Source organism: Pinus tabuliformis, chromosome 2_2, assembly GCF_031772625.1.
Source record: "Pinus tabuliformis cultivar Carrire ecotype Pingquan chromosome 2_2, CPIR1, whole genome shotgun sequence".
Classification (NCBI taxonomy): Eukaryota; Viridiplantae; Streptophyta; class Pinopsida; order Pinales; family Pinaceae; genus Pinus; species Pinus tabuliformis.
The window spans coordinates 1,043,923,478-1,043,943,891 of record NC_142300.1 but is presented as its reverse complement, the minus strand read 5'-3'; positions in this window follow the sequence as shown (position 1 = coordinate 1,043,943,891).

The window sequence follows — 20,414 nt, the reverse complement described above, 5'->3', positions numbered from 1 at the left end:
AAAAATGGAGATTTTTTTTTATTTTTTGTAGGGTTTTTGGAGGCGGCGAGTTTGCAGATCAGATCTGTACATTTTGGTGCAAGATCTGCAAAATCTAATTGTAGATCTATATTATTTGTGAAAAAATAGCTGATTTAAAAAAAAAAAAATCGGTTGAATCGGAGTCCGGATGCAGGCGATATCGCTGATTTAAAAATCAGTGGGTTGTAGAGAATTTTTCAGGGCAGCGAGTTTGCGGCGCTGATCTAGATGTTCTGGTGCACGATCTGCAAAATTTAATTGTAGATATGGAATCTTTGTGGAAAAACACCTAATTTCAAAAAAAAAATCAGTCGAATCGGAGTCCGGATGAGGGAGATATCGCTGATTTAAAATCAGCTCTTTTTGCAGAAATTTTGGGTGATGGCGGGAGAGTAGCAGCGCAGATCTGAAATTCCAGTGTCTAAATCAGAATTTCTATCACATGGACAGATGCAGAATGGTTGTTCCATTTCCAAAAACAGGTTATAATAGGAATTCTGAGCAATATTGACTGGATTGTGGTCATTTCAAATTTTCGCCAATATTTTTGTGATGGCGTACCTAGATCAGAATTTGAGGGACTTGTATATATTTGATGGCTCTCATCCAGTTAAATGGCTAGCACAAATGGAGAAATATTTCAAATTGGAATACATCTATGATTATGAGACTCAGTTGAGCAGGGGAAAAATGTATTTGGACCTTGAAAGATTCAAATGGTGGCAAGAGCATCAACGTTCCAATGGAAGGTTTTTTACTTGGGATGACTTCAAAAAAGCTCTTATAGAGCGCTTTGACCATAAATCTAATCCTGTGGATAAACTTACACAGACAGACACATAGCCTAGCAAAGCTTTTATTTTTACAGGAAAGAAGGAAACCAAGGAACCAAAAGGGTTATTTTTTGCTGGTATCTCTGTATTGTAGGTTCATGGATTGATTTAGAAGGAGAAAATCATTGTGTCTATCAATCCGAGTTGCAAACAAAATCTTATAAATGTCAACTTGGCAAAAAAATTGCAAGTGCCAGCTAAACAAATTGAAAGTACACAGGTTGATGATGAGGTTGTTCAAATTTATAAGGATTTGAAACTTTCTATGGATAAGTATGTGTTTCATGGTGATTTTTATGCTTGAGATATGGATAACATGGATGTTGTTTTGGGCTACCCTTGGATGGAATTAGTGGGTACTATAAATATTAGTGTGCAGAAGAAATTCCTGAAGCTCTGGTATAAAAAGAAGAAAATTACATTATAGGATATTTCCATTAATAAGCAGGTAGAGTCCAAAGAGGTTGAAGCAGAAGATGTTACAGGGACTGACATATCAGATGATGAGCAGTTGATGGTCGACAATCAAACACAAATAGAGGCTGAAGCCGAAAAGGTAACAGGTTCTGACACATCTGATGAGGGTTCAGTGGTTGAAGTCATATTAGAAAAGAAGCCACAACAACAGGCACCACAACAGGGTGAATTAAAGAAAAAGACACTGTGGGTTAAAACTTCAACATATCATCACCCACATCACCCCGCAAGAAAACAACCAACAAGATGGCAACCAACTAGCCACAAGGACAACAAACCCCGTATGATGGATAGCAAGGAGCCTAGATCCACCTACTACACATCAACACAGAAGAGCTGCCATAGTCAACTTCCATCTCAAGCGAGCGAGGCACCAGCGAGATCGAGGGTTCACCTTTCTCTTGGATGGCTAGATGCACATGCATGGTATCAGTGGACTACTCTTTTGAGTAGATCTTATTATTGGTGTTCTTCCCATGTTTCGGGGACGAAACATGCTTAGGGGGGTGGAATGTTATATACCTAGGGGGAATAATATGGGGTACCAAGGGAGGTACCCAAGGTAATAATGTAATAATGGGATGGGCCATAGTAATAAATAAGGTGGTTAACCCATGTCATGTAAGGGACCACAAGTAGTTAATAATAATGTAATGGGCCCATGGTATTAGTTTGATGGTATGAGGGAACCATGGTAATGATACATGGTATTGTATGTATGAGACCTATATAAAGGCTAGAGACTCCACATGGAGGATAGAAAGTGAAGGATTATTGTATGAACAGGCATATGGCTTGTGGAGTGTTCTCATTCCTTAAGGAGTGAATATATGGTGTTGCCCTACATTAAGGGTTTGATCACTAAAGAATCATTTATATCTATATTCAGATCTTGTTATTTCTTGGGTTTATTTTCATTGTCTTATATTTTCATATCAGATCTACAACAACATGCCTCACCATGATCCTCAACTACATAGTCCTGTCTCCTAGGACTCTAGTGTTGTGCATTGCATAGCCACAAGCATGAGTACCTCACTCCTAGCCTCTGGAACTGCATACTGTGCAATCCCTGAGCCTTACTCCCTGTCCAGTACTAGTTCCAGGTCAATTAGTGGATTTCATGAAGAGAGTTAGGTGAGCGGTTTTATCGAATTATGTCATCTTGTCATGAGTGAATTTCAATTGCAGGTACTCTATCTTGACATTACAAGCTGGTGTTGAAGGAAGGTGACAACGAGACCATGCAAGGTGACACTCATGAAGACTGCAAAACAAAATTATCACAAAGAAATAAGATGAAGGGACATTAGATTACCAGAAAAGACCAAATATCAGGACCATATGAAGACTCTATATCATTTATCCCCTTGGAGGGTGAAGATGAATTACAAATAAAATTTTTCATGAAGATGAAGTACTAAAAAGACCCCTCATGAAGATTAAAGACAAAGAAATAGGAGTAACAACTTATCATTCCACTTCATCATAGATTCTATGTCATTATTGACACGTTGTGACTCTTACAAGTTCCATCACAATGTCATGTGTGTCCATGTGTCTTACCACATCATTTGTGGATGTAATGATGTAATTATCAAAAGGAGAGGAAAAAATGTAATGTGTGGAAATCTAAGGGTCATATGTGGAATATGAAAATTCAAATTTTCACATATGGACAAAAGAGTCTTTAGGAAAAGTCCAAAATTCATATACAATTCCAAAGGTCACTTTAGAGGTCTAAGAGTCATGAGGGAAGATCAAGATTCATTGGGATATGAAAGGTCATTCCTCTTGTTATAAATACTCCATCATAACTCAAGAAAATGGATTTTGGAGACTTAAGCTTTTGGAGAGCTAGCATTAGCTTCTCTATCTTAGCATAGGATAGAAGATCATTCTCTGGAGAAGCAAGCAGTGACTCAATGTTCATCTATTGGAGCTAGTGCTTCACCATTGTAACTGTGTACTTGGATCTTTCACCTAATGATCAAAAGATCATTGAGTTGGAAAATTTTCATCCATGTATCATAAATTTTGTAAGACTATTATTTGGATGTTTATGGTATATGTTATGTTCATATGTACTAAATAAATTGAACTACTTCATTAGATTTAGTACTTATCTTGTTTAATATATTTTTAATTTTCTTTAATGATTGTTGTCTCTATGTGAACTATTTCACTAGATAACTAACAAATATTTCCTTGTTCTCATGTGCCTCTCTTAGGATAGTACTATTAATTTCCTTCTAGAGGCTTACTCTCATTTCCCTCTTGTGAAAGTCACATTTTGCACATTGCAATTTGTGTTTCACAATGTCAACTTACTTGCTAATTTCAAAGGTTATGTGCATACTTGGCTATGTGATTCATTGTATCTAAGGAAAATATTAGAGTTATGGTGGCCGAGTTGGTACTCCAAATGGGGCTCCTACTCCAAAAGGTGTGAGTTCTAGTTGGGACTTCACATCAAGGAGATCCCCTTGGTTGATGAATTTCTAGAACTATTAACACAAAACACCAAACTAGAGGCAACGAAAGTTTGTTTTCAATAAATTCATGACTAGGTCATTTGAAACCTAATTAGTTGATAACCCTATTGTTGAAGGTTTTTTTGGGAGGGAAGAGTTAGTCTAGGTAGAATTTTTCAGCGAAAAGTTCACGTGTTCTAGAAAGTTTTGTGTAATGTTGAGTTTGAGAATATGCAAGAGTAAATTACAATGGATATTTAACAACTTCTAGGAAGATTGGATGTCATAGTTTTAACCCAACAAAGAAGAGCATGAAATCTTGTGAACATGTTTTTTGGAATTGTGAAAACAATTAATAGTGATTATATTTTAAAAATCAAAATTTACTTTGTGTATTTTTTCGGTAGTTTGTATAATAATTTTAGTTCATGAAAACATGTTTGTAGTTATACTAAGTAACCATGTTCGCATCTCCCTTAATACTGTTAGTGCATTTACACCTCACTAGATATAATTCCACAACTTGATTACTTCTGGTCTATGGCCCAACACTCTTGTAAAATAAATTGAAGTTCTTGGAAAATATGCATTACATATTCTCTTTACGCCTAAAATACTTATGGATAGCAATGTGATACTTCAATATTTCCAAATCCTTACAAGAGAAAAAAGGAGGTCTCAGAAAGCTTGATGCAAATGCCCAATAAATGGTAGAGTGCCAATTGAAGCTACACACAATGATAGCATAGAGAATTCAATCCATAAAAATTAAACCATACTGTATTAAAGGCCTAGAACCTTTCTTCTTGGTTTCTATAAAATGATTACAATATTATTTATACTTGAGAGGGAAAGATCTAGAGTTGCCAAGTAGTTATTCCTTTTCAAGACTTTTGGAAAAATCAACATAATTTTTTTCCTAAATAAAATAGAATTTTTTTCCTTGTATTTTTATTTTTCTTTGGTCCTTTTTTCTTTTTATTTTTCTTTTACATATTGTTTCTAGCATTTTTACATAGTCTAGTATTTTCTAAAAATCTCCAAAATCTGGATTTTTTACATAATCTAGAAATTCTATAGACTTATTGGACTTATAAAATTACATTTTGATGATACATATGAGATGCCCCTACATCAGACTCCCAAGGAACAAAATTTCATGGATTCCTTCCCATGAGTCTTCATCCTTGTTGCGTTTTACTTAGATCCCATACTCGATTATGTTGTTGTCCACCTGTTTTTTGTCCTGTTATTCCATTACTATCTATAGTCTTCTAGGATATCAAACTTTTCTTTGTTGTCCAATTACCTTTTCTACAAAATCATCCTCAATTTACTGTACTTTTATTTGTATTCCTTTTTTCATTCCATTGTACCTTTCCTTAGGCATATTCTTCATAAGTTTCCATAACTTGTCAATCTAAATATCTAGATTTGTCCTTAGCTGCTACATATTATTGTTTCTCACATCTTGTATGTCTTACTCCTTAGATGAAAATTATTCCTCCCCTTCATGATGTCCTAACTTTGGAACTTCTTTCTTGACCTTGTCTTCCTCCTTGAATTTCCTCCTTGAATAATGTTTATCCTCATTACTCTTCCTTCGTGTTGGTTATCTTCACTCTTCATAACTTCCTCTAGTCCTTTTGTAATATTTTGGGTTGAGTTATGTTGGACATGTTGGTTCATGGCATTGGCATTGGTTTCAACCTTGTGTTCCTCATTTGTCAACCTAGCAATGTTGGTCCTCATGACGTTCTCCTAGTAGCATTGGTCTTTATCATCCTATTGATTCACGTAGTCTCGTGGTGATGGAATTGATATGATGGCCCTCATCATCTTGTTATTTTACATAGGGTTTTGGCTATGGACTCAACTTTTGAGTTAATTGTTGACGGAATTCAACTTAGGATGTCAACCTATGTGTCTATTAGAGGAGTCAGTTGAGGAGGTTATTGTGTTGCCATTGATGTCAAAATGTTTGGATGCCTTGACATGTTGATCATTTAAATAGGGTTGAAGGATTTCACATGATTTTTAGAGGCTTGCAGACATGAGGTTATAGAGGATCTTCAGGGGTGGGAGTTGTTTATAGGTGTATTTAAGTAGTGGATGCAGTTTTGAGTAGATCTGGTTGGAGAAAATTGAAGAAATCTATATTTTGCAATCCATATGGTACTCTTGTGTGGAAATTTTGTGTACATATGCTACTTTCATTTACTAAATTTGTGTATACATATTGAAAGTGAAATTCCTGAAATATATGCGCACTTATATTATTCTATGGGTTTATACTTTGGTTTTTTCTCGTGGTTTTTGATGGAAAGGGTCAACTTAAGTTAACCATCATATAGAAGGTGATAAAGTAAAATATGATAATGTTTATTGATGTATATTGATTTCATCATCCATCAATTATAAAATGTCAGAGAATGAACTAGAAATGGTTAGAGAATGTGAGAATGTGAGATATTGTATACTACAAGTTTGCAGAGTTATAGAGCATATTAGAGCTCTGTGATGATGGAGCGATAATAGATCTAGATGTCTAATCTATTTGTTTTTTATATTGTGAATCTTCATTACTGTTGATATAGAGAGGAGAGATATTGTTGTAGTTGATGAAGTTTCATATCATAGTTTATATTGTTGACTCATTTGTGTTGCGGGTGTTTTATTGAAGAATGCATTATTGTAGCATCAGCGTTGAGTTTTTGCATGGTTGCATGAGTTTTTCTATGGCTAAATGTCTATATCATATTGTCATTATGGGCTACAATATGGTTTTATTTTATTAAGGATATTTTGGTTGAGATTGTGTTGTAGAGATTATGTTGGAGAGCATGAATATATTGTTGTATGTACGAGCACATGTTTGAGAGAGATGGATCTTATTGAAAATTTTGTATTTCATTTGTATCTACAGACTGTGTTGAAAATTGATGAGCATATTAATATTCTGAGCCTAGTAGGAAAATGTATGAAATGATGCTCACAAGTGTTTGATTATAGAGGTCATGGATAGTATGAAATATTGTGAAATGTGGTCTGCAGGAGAGCTTGAAATTTGGGGCCTTCAATGTGGCAAGTTGTGGCTTTCATATTTAGGGTGTAGCATCATCCTTCAAGTGGTGCTTGAGAATGTGGGATTTGTGGTTGGATAGTCAAGTGGCGTTTGGGCAAGGCTTATTTGGAGTGGTGGCTTCCAGCAAGTGGTCGCCTAATAAGACAAGGGAGTGGTGGCTTCCTATAGGTGGTGGCTCATAAATTTCATACAAGTTGTGGCTTGGAGCAAGTAGTGGCTCACATGATATGCAAGTTGTGTTTTTCTCACTAGTAGTGGCTAGTGATCAGATGAAAAAGAATTTTATTATAATATAAGAAGAGAAGAGAAAAACAATATGATGGTGGTTTTCTCCCTTCTGGTTTCCATCTTACATCACGTGTCTCATATGTGTGATGATGATGTGTATGTTATTGATGGTTTCTCATATGGTTATCTTTTTTTTATGTTATTATTTTGTGTGCTTAGATCTTTTTCTTATGAGTTATGGTTATGCATATATTTTCTTATGTGTTATGTTGGTAATGAATGAGTGAATCAGGGTTTGTGATAAGAAGGAAATAGTGGTAAAAATATATCATAAGGAACAATATTGATTCTCCACCCCCCCACCCCCCCCCCAGTATTTTTCAAGGTTTATAACAATTTATCCTTTTCAACTTCCATTTCATCCTTTTGAGTATGAAACTCCTCCTTTTCTCTATTTGTTTCTGGTACTTGTTGAATTTATTAGATATTGTACTTGTCTTTGTCTCCCTTAGACAAATTTTCATCCTCTAATTGTCTATGATCTTGTTGATATGCTTCCTTCATTGTAGAAGTTTCTTTTCGAACCTGACTATCTTGAATACCTACAAACACATGCTCAAATAAACAATTAGTTCATAAAACTAGAGAGTTCTCTATCTCATTCGATAATTCAAAAACCTCTTCCATGTGCTACTATAAGCATTCCATGAAAATATCATCATATTCTCTTAATATTAGCCCTTTTTCAGGTTCACAAATGTGAATTGCTTCTTCATCTTTCAAATAATTGTGCTAAGTTATTCTGAGTTTCCATCTTTCAATTAACTGCTCAACTGGTGCCTTAGTGTCTTCCTCATTCCTAGAATATAACTATCTAATAGGCCACTTTATTTTTTTCTCCAAAGTCCATCCACATATCTATTCTTCTTCCATTTCTTATAGTAGTATGCTTATTACACCAAGCCTCTCTTTCAACTCAACCTTTTCTATTTTGACTCATATTCTTCATCTTTATGCCATATTTTTTAGCATCTTTGTTTCCTCTGCTATCACTTGCACTTGAACCTTTGTAATGATCATCACTAGTCATATTTTCCTTCACTTTGTGAGTTTCCTCTTTCCCGTGCTATGAGATGCAATAAAACTTAACAAGTTTTCTCCATTAACCTATTATCCAATACCTCACCAAGATTCTTCCTTAGCTCAGTCTTTTGGTCACTCCTATGGTTCTCTCCTCTAGAACCTCCTAAGCACTCCTTTCTCTTCTAAGTCTCTTCACCTACTCACACTCTTGAGAACTTCACTTGTCCTCTTGTTTTTCAACCTAAACTAGAACTTGTTAAGGTTCTTTTCCATGATCTTCTTTCACCCAAGAAAAACATTGGTTCTTTGTGACAACTCTCCTCGATATAATCATTTCCACCATGCCTTCTTCCACTACTTCTACCTCTAGGTTATGTAGAAACACGTGTCCTCTCTTAACCACACAATATATTATCTGCCTCAAGATCTTGTCTTGATCTAGTACCAAAAATGATGGCAAAGTACGAACAAATGCTACACACAATGTTAGCACAAAGAAATAAAATCTATAAAAATTCTCAAACCATACTTTATTAAAGGCCTAAAACATTGCTTCTTAGTTTCTAGAAAATTATTACAATTTTATTTATACCTGAGAAGGAAAGATCTAGATTTCTCAAGTATTGATTCCTCTCATATACTTTTATAAAAACCTTCATGACTTTTTTCATAAATAAAATATATTTTTTCCTTTTTTATTTTTCTTTTCTTCCTTTTTCTTTTTTATTTTACATATTGTTTATAGGATTTTAACATAGTCTAGTATTTTCTAAAAATTTACAAAACCTAGAATATTTAGATAATCTAGAAATTCTAGAGACTTCTTGGAATTATAAAATTACATTTTGATTATACCCATGAGATTCTCCTACATCACCAACTCTTCTTAGATCTCATGACATAACTCAAAATCACATATGTAGACATAATGAATGTCACCTTCACATGGAACAACAAAAAGAGGAAGAAATAAAATAACCTCCATATTGGATATATTTCCCATCCCATAAACATTTTAGGAAAAGGATATTTTGTTGTGGCTTCTATCCTCCCCTGTTGAGGGACATGTATGCCATTTGTTATTTTTCTTAGAGGTACAAGTCAAGGCTAGTCCTAAAAATTTTCCATTTCAGTTTGAAATAGCTAAGCTGAGGGATCCCTCCTTCTTGGAAAAATCCCAACAATGGTGGAAGGGGCATCGACATCCCCAAGATCCATGATGTTTCAACTCCAACAAAAGTTGAAACTGCATAAAGGAAAAATATCAAAATGGAATCATGAATAATTTGGTAACATCCATTAATCATGTTGACACCTAATCTTTGGGATTACGTAAATTGATGTAAATATTATAAATAGTAAAAATAAAAGGGAGTTGGAAGATGAAGAGACATTGGGAGATGAAACCCAATAATCTCCCTCTCCATATATATATTCATGTTCAGTATTAATGAAATTCAATTCAATTCATGGAGTTAACCCCTAGCCTGATATGGTATCATAGCTAGCCCCTAATTTTAGCCTCTTTCTACATGTAACTCCTACGATTCTCTATGATATTCTATGTCCCTATTATCCGTATTTTCTCTATGTTTGGACAAATCTTTCTCTTCTCTCTGGTGTAGGCTTCTCTTCTACAAACTATATGTGTATGATGTGGTGAAAGGGTGATTGGTGTGCTAAACATTGAGCTTTGCATATTGTAACTAGTGGTGCATTCATCCTTGTCTGTTAAATAAAGACTGAGTTGTGTGGTGAGCGTGGACTCTGGTATGTGCATTAAATAACTTTATTAATCACCGTGGCATGCCCTTTATCTGTGTTGAATTTTTTTATGGCATTAAAAATTATGTTGGTGAATTAATATATTATCTCCATACCATTCCTTGGTCGAGTATCATGGTTAGCTTTGAAAGGTTAGGCCGAAATGAAGGTCATATGATATATATTGAATGTTGAATTGGAGTTATGATATGGTATTCTACGTTGCTTTGGGCCAAATATGTTCCCATGGAACATATGATATGAAATGAGATGGTTGGAATAATATTCTTTTTAAAAGGCTACATATTATATATATATAATATGGAAAGTCCATATGTTAAGTTATCTATATGTGGTATGGTGTGATGACAATATATGGAAGACCATAATTTATGTTAAAGCCATACATTGAGTTCATTGAATTTTCCCATTATGAAATACATATGTATGGTGTAAATATATTATAGAGAGGTTTAATATTTGGTGTGGCATATTATGACTATTTAGATGCATAATGGAGAGTGAAGGTATGCCATTTAAATAGAAGAAATCAAGTAAATAGAAGACATCAAGTAAGGTTGTGATATTTAAGCAAAAGAAGATAGCCTTTTTGATGATGCATTCACTCATATCGATTGTGGGTGTAGTTCTCTCTGGAAAACATGACTATCATGAGTGATCTTGGACAATAAAACACACTTATTTTCAATGATTTGTGGAAGTGAATTTGTGAAGGAGAAGGAGACAATGCAATGGAAAACCCCACTTCAGACAAGGAGTTTTCCATTTGGGAAAACAAGAACAGCAAGGCCTATGCCTTGATTGTAGCATTAGTAAATGAAGAGGTGATTCGCCATATTTTTCCATTTTCAAATTTCTTTGAAGCCCGAAAGAAGTTGAAGGAATTGTATGACTCACACTCTGAACTTGAAGTTGTTCAATGGATGACAAAGTTGTTCAATATTGAGTTGAAAAATTATGACCCTCTTGCCTTAGCATCAAAAGTAATATCCATTATGCATGACATAAAATCCATTGGTGTAGAAATATATTTTCCTCTCATCTCTTATGTCAAGACATTATATCCCACCTATTCACATTATCTTGAGTCATTGTAAGAAAGTGGCAACCTTAAGGATATTACCTTTGACTCCCTTGAGAAGAAGTTTACTGAAAGAGAGAATGATTTTGGGAAGAAGGAAACTCCTCAGTATTCTTAACAAGTTGTGTGCCTTACACAAAAGGAGAATAATCATGCTCAATATTCTTCTAGAGGAAAATGTGTCCAAAGAGGAAGAGGAAGAAAGAATTTTAGAGGCAGGGATGGTAGACAGTTTGAAAGAGAAAAACCTAATATTCATTGCATATGATGCAATAGAGATGCACATGATGCATCCACATGTAAGCTTCCTTGTGATAGAATTGTGTAGGAAAGAAATGAAGGAAAATGTAAAAAACCTAACAAAGGTAAAGTACCTGAACCCTCTCATTATGTTGTGGCACATTGCAACATTAGAGTAACTAAAGACTTATTGCTTCACTTGCTTCATGGAAAGATGATTGGTTTCTTGATTCATCATAAACTTTCCACGTGAATTTTAGGAGAGATTTCTTTGAAGAATTCGCTGACAATATTGATGGAGCAGTATACTTTGTAGACAAGTCAAAACTCAAGAAATCGGGGCTTCCCACCATCAGGCTCAAACTTCCTGGTCTTGCAAACTTTCTTCTACATGATGTTCTATATCTCCCAGAGCTAAGTACAAACTTGTTCTGTTTGGTCAACATTCGCCAGTAAGGACACTCCATTCATATATTTGGTGGCAAGGTTGAGGTCAAAAAAACATCAAATCACTCGCTTGTCATGATGGGGATAGAAGACGAAAGACTTGAAGATGCAAGGAACTCTTGTTCGTTCACAAAACATTTCATAAAGTTCTCACTATGATGAAGGTACATTTCCATCAAGTCTTTTATGCAATGATATATTTGATAACTTGAACTATGAAAACCTTCCTTTGTTGAAGAAAAATGGTGTTACTCATTTGCCTACTGTTCCTAGGAAACTTAAGCAATGTGATGCTTGTATCTAAGGAAAGCATAATAAACAGTATTTTCATGATTCTAATTCTAGAGCATATAGAAAAATTAAAATCGTTCATTTAGATTTATGTGTCCCAATGCCTGTTCCTTTTGCAAAAGATAATAAATATATGATGGAATTTATTGATGACTACAACAGAATGCGTTGGGTTTATTTATGAAAGAACAAACATGAAGCTTTTGAAACATTTAAGAATTGTCATGCATGGATTCAAAATGATACATAATCTCATATTGGCTCTATTTGCATTGGTAATGGAAAATAATACACTTCAAATGAATTTGAAAACTATCTTTGCGAGCATGGGATCAAACATCAAACAACCATGCCTTATAATCCCCAACAAAATTGAGTAGCTAAAATAATGAACAATACAATCTTAAATATGGTATGTTCCATGATGTTTTTCAAGAATGTTAAACTAATTTTTTGGGCTGACGTAGTTCTATGTATTGTGTATATAAAGAATAGGTGCCCATCTAATGCTATCAAAGACAAGACTCCCTATGAAATGTGGTATGGACACATTCCTTCAATGAGGCATCTGAGCATTTTTGGCTCCACCTATTATGCTTTCATACCTAAGGAACTGAGAAAAAAATTGGTGCAAAGAGTCACATGTGTATCTTCGTGGGGTACTGAAATACCTAACATAGTTATTGATCAAACGGGAACTATTTCCTCAAAATGGGTACTCTAGCCCAAAAACCCCCAAAAAACATGAAAAAAAAAACCCAAAAATGAAAATTGTGTATTTCAGAACAATGTTTTCTTTTAGGGTAAATTTTCAACATTTTTTTAAATGGAAGTAAAAACCATTTTTTTTTTTGCAAAATGGATGAAAAAAACACCCTTAAAAAATAAGTGTCGATTCTGGAATAAGAAAAAAAAAATCTAGTTACGATTTTGACATTTTTTATCAATGGAATTAAAGATAAAATATCTGGACTTTGAAAAACTGTAAAATTTCAACAATTCTCAAACATGATGTTAAAGATAAAATATCATATCTCAAATCGTGATAATTCCAACAATTTCCATCCATGATGTTAGAGAAAAAATATCTTGACTCTAAAAAAACCTGAAATTGTAATTGTTTTCAACCATAACATTAAAGATAAAATATCATGACTTAGAGAAACATTAAAATCTTGACAATTTTTCAACCATGCAATTAAAACCAAAGATTATGATTACAAAACAATCTCAAGTTTTCAAAATATTTGAAGCATGACATTATGGAAAAAATTTATGACAAAAAACTTTAAAAATGAACGCCCAAGAGTAATTTATTCTTTAAATGCTAAATATATAGCGATTTTAAAATCTTAGCCTAAGACATTTAGATACATTGCAACAAAAATTTAAAAATCAACCATCAAATTGACACGCGGTGTATGTGAACTCAACCCGTTGTAATGAAAACTTGAAGACCAACCATGAAATTGATACATTGTGGGGGCAAACTTGATTCATTATAACAAAAATTTTGAAATCAACTATCCAATTGCCCATAATGGGATCGCATTTCTAGATGAACATCGACATGGACCCTGTAGAAAAATAAATAAATAAATAAATAATAAATGTATAAAGAAATACAAAAGAAAACAAAAATTCAAATATTGAAAAAAAAATAAAAATAATAAAAAACATAATACAAAATTAAACAAGAAATTTAATATTGATAAAAAGAAAACACAAAAAATAATAAAAAGAAAACAAAATTTAAATATTGAAAAGAAAATAAAAACGATAAAACACACACACAAAATAATACAAAAAAAAACTTCAAATATTGAAGAAAAAATACAAAAAATAAACACAAAAAATACAAAAGAAAAAAAAAAATCAAATATTATAAAAAATTAAAAACAGTAAAAAACACAAAAAACAATGCAAAAGACACCAAAAATTCAAATATAGAAACAAACAAACAAACAAAAAACATAATTTTTTTAAATAATAACAAGAAATAAAGAATTAAAAAAAAAAAACTTTAAAACATGACAAAAAAATCAACTGTGCCAAAAAAAAAAGGAAAAATAAAATAAAATTAACCTATAAATATAAAAAATTAGACAAAAAAAATGATGATGATGATGGTTAATGTCCACTGAGACCAAACTTTGGTCTATCAGACCTCAAGAAACAAATTATTTAGTTTGATTTAAGATTTTATTCCTATGCTCAAAATGCTTGGAGAGAAGCCTCCCGAGCTCATTATAATTTTGACATCGTAAAAGGCTAGGAAGGTTAGTATTGCAACAAAGATTATACAACCCGGATCTAATGTGGTTGTACGTGGGGCACTCTATGAGGAAGTGATTTTCATCCTCAATGTTCATATTCTCATAGAGATGGAAAATCCTTTCCATCCATGGTGTTTTAGGATCTCCCCAACGACCTATTTCACTATGGAGCTCATGAGAGTTCGTTCTAATCTTGGCTATATTAATTTTCGTCTTTGAGCTAGTTAAAATAGCGAGATACTTTTGATTTTCTAGGGTGGGGTTGATGACCTCCTTATAATATCTTAATTTTCTTTTAGCTACTAAATCTTTCTCACACCACATTTTTCTTTTAACTTAGAAGTAACAAATTTTTTAATGTTATTAATGTTTTGCAATGCAACATTCTCGTCGATCTCCCAATGGTTTAACTAGGCCCTAGTGTCTTTATACCAACCTCGTTTGAGCCTTTGGTGGTTTTGGCTAGAATTTAAAGCTAGCTTAAGAAGTGTATGGTCTCCTAAGTTATTGAGTTTGTGCTTGTACAACAGAAGCCTAGTCATAGCTAGGCTCTCGATAGGGAAAATACCCACTTCTATAAGGAGAATATGATAGGGTGTATTGCTTTTAATTTTGAGGTTATACATTATAAAATGCTTATGGATTTGCTCAATCTTTCTATAGGATTCTCTAGAGATGCTGCAACTGCAAACCTCACATCCAAATAAGATAACAGGAGTGACTAAAGTTTCAAAGAGGAACTTCTTTCTATCCCACATTACGAGGTTTGTTGTTTTACAATTAATTTCAAGACCAAAATAAGCTTTCCACCCCCCATTAATCCTTTTCTCAATACTATAGTTCCAATTGAGCTTGTGATGAATATCAATTCGTAGGTGCTTGTAAGAAGAGACTTCCTCCAAGTTACTATTGTCATACATAAAATTAACGTAAGTGTCCTTCTTGGATTTGATAATCATAACTTTTGTTTTGTCAGTGTTAACAGTCATACCCTTGTAGAGCGAAAATCCTTAAGGAGTCTAAGCTTCTTATCAAGATCAGATGGGCACCTTGTGAGAAGAACAATATCTTCAGCATAGAGAAGAAGGATGATTACTATCCCAACTAAGATTGTGCCAGCACAGCCTACTTCCTCTAAACAACCTTCTAACTTGTCGATGTAAATGCCAAATAGGGTAGGGGAGAGGAGGCAACCTTGTTTAACTCCGGTATTACACTTAATATCTTTCGACCACCCCTCATTGCTCTTGAACTTGGAAATTACATTATCATATAAACTTATAGTGGTAGCGCTCAACTCGAAAGGAACATTTAGTTCTTCTAATCTATTCCATAGGTTGTTTCTAGGAATTGTATCGAAAGCCTTTCTAAAGTCCAAAAAGAAACAAAAGTTATCATTGTGGCATTCCTCCACAATGATCCTAAGCGTAACGAGGTGGTTTATTGTTGAGTGTTGCCTTCTAAAACCCACTTGGCCTTTAGCCTGCTTTCCTTTACTTTCAAGCCATATGCTCAATTTCTTTTCCAAAATAATACCATATAACTTGGCTAATACAGGGTTGATCATAATTGACCGATAATTAGAGGGGTTATTTGTATCCCCACTTTTAAAAATAGGGATAATGAGGCTCTGAGTCCATGGTTTAGGGAACCATTAGTTTAAAAAAAAATAGACATAATTTAACGAAAAAAATTAAACTAACAAAAAAAATACATAATTAAAAAATTAAATTAAATTAAAAGAAAAAACAAAAAAAAAAAAAAAATTCAAAAAAACAATTAAAATCAAAATCAAAACAAAATAATTAAAAATTAAAATAAAATAAAAAACAATTTAAAAAATTAGAAAAAAACAATAAAAATAATAAAAAATAATTAAAAAAACTTAAAATTAAAAAAATTAATAATAATAATTAAAAAGAAATTGAATAAAAAAAAAAAACATAAAATTTAACCAAAAAAAAGCTTAAAAAAAAATAAAAAAAAAAAAATTCAGCCATCCATGCACTAAGTTGGCCATCGTCGCGGGTGGGGAGGCGGTTGCGTGCAGGTGTCCTCACGACCTACGCCCACGGCCAACCCTGCACAGGGGTTGCCAGGCCGATTTCGAGAAAAAAAAGAAGAGTAAAATAAAATAAAAACCAAATAAAAAATTACAAAAATTACAAAAATAAAATACGACAATAAAAAAATTAAAAACCTTAAAAAAAAAATAAAATAAAAAATTCCTCAGTCACCCTGAGGCCCACTTGTAAACATGAAAATTTTAAATAAAAAATAAATAAATAAAACAAAAAATAAATAAAAAATATAAAAATTAAAACAAAAAATTTAAAATATATATAAGTAAAAAAAAACAAAAACAAAAACGAAAAAAACAAAAAAAAAAAACAGTTTTTTTTATGATTAGAATAAAAAATAAAAACATCATTTTAAAAAAGTTAAATAATTACTAAAAAAAAAAATAAACAGAAAATTCAAAAAAAAAATCAAAGCAATAATTTTTTTTAATTAAAATTAATTAATTAATTAATTAATTAAAAAAATATAAATAAAAATTTAAAAATTTATATTATAAAATTTAAATTAAAAAAAAAAAAAAAAAAAACAAAAATATTTAGATTAACAAAAAAAATCAAGACAATAAAAAAAAATGAAATTAAAACTTAAAAAACATTAAAAAAAAACAATTAGAAATAAAAATTAAAAATAAAAACAATTAAACAAAAAAAAAAAAAAAACATTAAAAAAAATTAATAAAAAAATTAAAAATTTAAAACAAACGGCCCCTCTCCCGCACCCTCGCCCCGCTCCACCCTCACTCACACCCCTACCTCTCCCCCCCACTCAGCCACACCCCTCCCATCTCGCCTCCCCCCTCCCACTCTATCTCACCTCCCCTCTCCACCCACGACCCCCCACGACCCACTTTCGTCACCCCCCCCACCCTGCTCCCTCCAGCCCCCACCCGGCCCTCACCCTCAACTCCCCCGCCCCCCCCTCCACCCCCCCACCCAAGTCCTCACCCCTCTCCCTCCAGTCCCCACTCGGCCCCCCCACCAACCCCCCCACCCCCCCTCCAACTCCTCACCCCTCTCCCATTGAGGTCGATGGCTGGGGATTAGGAGGGAAGGGCCTTGGCGGGATGAGGGAGTAGGAGGGGAGAGGTGAGGGGGGATGAGGGAGGGGGGATGAGGGAGGGGGACGGTGGGTGAGTGATGGGTGGTGGGGTATCGAGAGGCAGAGGAGAGACGGGACGGGACGGGGGGGGGGGGGTATTTTTTTATTTTTTTTAAATTATTGTTTTATATCTTTTGTTAATGTTTTTATTGATTCATTTTTAAATTTTTAAAAATTTTTTATTAAATTTAATTTTTTTATTTTTTTTTAATTTGCCTTGAATTTTTTTTTTAATTTTGTTTCTAAATTTTATAATTTTTAAATTTAAGTGTTTTTAATTTGTTTTTAATTAATTATTTTTTTTATTTGTTTTGAGTTTTATCTGTTAATATGTTTTGAATCTTTTTTTTATATTTTTATTCTAATTTTGATTTTTTGTTTTTATAATTTAATTCTTTTTAATATGTTTTGAATTTTATTTTTTTTTATAATTTAATTTTTTTATTGTTTTAAAATTTTATTTTATTTATTTTTATTTTTTTGATGGTTTTGTTTTTAAATTTTGTTTCTAAAATTTATATAATTTTATTTTATTTTTTTAATTGTTTTTTAATACATTTTTTTTTTCCGGAGAAAAAAAGCGAACTTTTTATATATAAAATAGATAAAAAGTTACAAGCAGATGCATAGCATTCAGTTGCAGTGAGGATTCTCCCTCAACTGACCCAGAGAAAAGAGACTCTTCTCTGAAACTAACCAAAGACATCAAAAAACCAGATCCCCTGTTGTTGAAAACAGGTTTATCCCTTTTGCAAACAAAAATCAAAACGAAGTCTGTTTTTTAATACATATTTTTAATGCATTTTTTATTTTGATTTTTTAATTTTTAAATTTAATTTTTTTAATTTTAATTATAATTTTTTAATTTTAATTTCTTTCGATTTTTTTTTTATTGTTTTGAATTTTTTTTAAATGCTTTCAATTATTGTCCTTTTTTTAATTTTTATTAAAAAAAAATTAATATGTTTTGAATCTTTTTTAATGGTTTGGAATATATTTTATTTTAAATTTTTTTAAACATTTTTTTTTTAATTTAAATAAAAATTATATATATATATATATATATATATATATATATATATATATATATATATATATATATATATATATATATATATATATATATATATATATATATATATATATATATATATATATATATATATATATATATATATATATATATATGAAGGAAAATGGGCAATAATCAGAAATATAAAAGCTTTTATTCGACATAGAAACCAAAAAGATAGTAATCAATAGCAATTAAACATGCTCCAGATCCTTTCTTGGAATTGTTGGGGCTTCCGATGGAACAAAGGCCCCAATCCAAGTTGGATTTCAAATGATGTTGATATTATTTTGCTTGTTGAAACTTGGGAGCACGAAGAATCTAAGGTCCCTAACATAGATGGCTTTATGCTATGGTCTACCTGGAACAAGTGATCCTCCCATAGAGGCATTTGGGGAATAGCTTGTTACATTAAGAAGAACATCTCCCCCCATGTTAGGATTTATAAAAACGACCCTCACAACCAATATAGTAGGATAGAGATCAAAGACATTAATAATAAAAAGTCCTACATAGCAATATGTTATTTTCCCCCCATATTCTAACTTCTATAAGAAGAAGAATCTAGATAAAACTAACCCTTACAATGGTTTAGAGAATGATATTTCTAGCCTAAGGAATGACAGTAATATCCTTTTAATAGGTGACTTTAATGCTCGAACTTCAAACAACCAAGCTATTATTCTAAGCAATCATTCCAACCCTGTTGTTGGGGAAAATGCCTATGCAGGACGATCCTATCCACCTAAGGTGTGACAGTGCCTTAGCAACAAACGAGTACAGCTATTCTGGTTTCTTCCTTTATGAAATGTGAAAGAAGAGAGATCAATAGACTTACCGGTGTCTTCCATTTGTCCCTCGATCCGGTCTCTCTTCCCTTTGGGTGTTCACAGCTACTTGCCTTCTTGCTTGTCCAGCTTCAACGGGTTCCTGCAAGATCACACGAGAACAGCTACTTGCGACAAGAGAACAACTACTTGAGACAAGAGAAGAACACTACACAAAGACAGATGTTCACATTCATAACTAGATTAGGATTAGAAATAAACCAAATACACCAATACATTCATACATCAAAATACATCAGCATATAGGAGAAACCAAGATAGCTTTATTGATGAATAACAAGGTTCAAGAAGAGATACAACCCAGAGGGCTCCAATCCAGCATCTCCTTCCCAGCAAATGGAATTCCTCTCTTTTCCCCCTTCAAAACATTAAGCACCCAATGATTCCAGTCTCAAACCAACATCAATTCTTTGCAATAACAAAATTCCAGCCTCTAGATCTCATGGAGGAGAGATCCATATATAGATGTTTGGAGAGAGGATGAGTCAGCTTGAGATCTGACTAGTGTCCTCTCCCTCTGTCAGTTCTTGAGTCCACTTGGAGGTTCTTGCTTCCACTTGGAGATTTGGAACCTCTTACTCATCACCAGTCGAATTCCCTGAGGCAAGTGTCATTTTGGAAGCTTCCTGGGTTTTGACACCTTGAGAAATGAGCCTGCCACTTGTCCACTCTCGTTAAGCGCAGGTAGCCTTTGTTCCAGTTGACATTCAACGCAGGTAGCCAGTGTTGGCTTTGACATTCAGCGCAAACAGCTAGTGTAGCCACTGAAATGATCCTGAATTGACTTGTTTTGAGCAGTTTCTGGTGGAGAACTTCTGTGAATTGTTGTGGTTTGTTAGCCTTGTTCCTCTAGGGGTAGGAACAACATGTTTAGGGACTTTTGATCCCTTAGATTATGGACATTTCATGCTCAATGCAGTAAGGCACAAAAATGTATATAACAGTTGCCCCCTAAAGTATGAGGCTGTTTATCGGGTGAAATGCTTTATCAGG